The sequence below is a fragment of the Neltuma alba genome, unplaced genomic scaffold (assembly GCF_004799145.2).
Source record: "Neltuma alba isolate B1F8T4 unplaced genomic scaffold, ASM479914v2 tig00010128_pilon, whole genome shotgun sequence".
Lineage (NCBI taxonomy): Eukaryota > Viridiplantae > Streptophyta > Magnoliopsida > Fabales > Fabaceae > Neltuma > Neltuma alba.
Window position 1 is genome coordinate 1,815,027 of NW_021635079.1, and position 1,494 is coordinate 1,816,520.

General features: G+C 43.7%; 1 pseudogene; it reads left to right on the forward strand.

The window, feature by feature from the left end:
* Nucleotides 1-220: 220 nt before the first annotated feature.
* Nucleotides 221-930, forward strand: LOC114754311 (dehydration-responsive element-binding protein 1E-like; annotated as a pseudogene).
* Nucleotides 931-1,494: the final 564 nt, after the last annotated feature.

Here is a 1,494-nt window from a genome sequence, read left to right on the forward strand (position 1 = left end):
GCAAGTGGTAACCGTGGGAGCCAGCTCTAAATGTCTCCACCGTTTCCGTGTCCGCGTCCTCATCGTAGGCAAACCCCTAGTGGGCCCCACCTTGTCCATCCTTAAACCCAAACCATATATAACCCCTTGCTTCCCATCTCTCTACCCTCTCCCCCCCAGCACAACACATCTGCTTTGTACTTACTCTCACATCTCACATCTCACATCTCATCCAAATACAATGGAATTTCTCAGAGAAGACACATTCGACGCTTCTTCCTCTTCTTCTTCCTCCTCTTCTTGGTTGGAGGTGAGCTCGTTGAGCAGGGAGCCGAAACTGTTACTGGCGTCGGAGCGACCCAAGAAGCGAGCGGGACGGAGGGTTTTCAAGGAGACGAGGCATCCCGTGTACAGAGGAGTGCGACGGAGGAACAAAGACAAGTGGGTTTGCGAGGTTCGTGTGCCGAACGGTAACACCAGGATTTGGCTCGGAACATATTCCACGGTGGAGATGGCCGCTCGTGCTCATGACGTGGCGGCTCTGGCTCTTCGTGGTAAATCGGCTTGCCTGAATTTCGCTGACTCAGCTTGCGGTTGCCTCTACCGGAATCAACCAATGCGGCGGAGATCAGACGGGTGGCGGCTCTGGCTGCTGAGGAATTCGGCAGGAGTGGTGATGATTTTGAAGTTTGCAGTCTCAGTAGTACAACGGCCGACGAGGAAGTCATCGAGATGCTCCGAATGTACAGGATTATTGTGAAGAAGACGAAGCGACGTATATTTATCAAAATCCAGCTGTGTCAACGAGATTGGACGAGCTCCGTCATTTGATAGTGAGTATGGCGGAGGAGCCGCTCCGATCGCCACCCCCCTCTTAGGCCGTATGGGTGGAGCTGGGATGACGTGGAGGCAGATACTGAGGTCTCACTGTGGCAATATTGAGACTAATTGAGACGTTAGAGGAAATAGGTCAAGAGTTTCTTCATAACCTGGGACTAAGGTCAAATGTTCGATTATTAATAAGATGTACAGAGTTGTTGTTTAGTTTATTATCTATCCTGTACCCTCGTTACAGCAGCAATTCTCATAATCATAAGAATCACCTGTGTCCAAAATTAATTTATGTTATGTGTGTTAATATTTTTAGGTTAAATTCGGAAAAATGCTCTTATCAAAAATTTATTGGAGAAGATGACATAATAAATATTTACAAGTAGAATATATTAATACCAGGGTGTTCATGGGACATCCTAATCTCATTCTCGCGAGACGGCTTTTCTATCTCGTGTCTTGTCTCGTTCTAATGGTGTTCCATCTCGTTTGCGATGGGACAGGAACATCCCATTTAATTTTTTTTTTTTTAATTTTTTTCAAACTAAATGTATTTAAAGTATAAAAACTCATAGTAAACATTATATTAAAAAAAGATAAAAATTGACTTAAAATTGACAATGATAAAAAATTAATAAAGAAAAATGTTCTTTTTGAAAGATAGAAAATATATAAATTTAGATA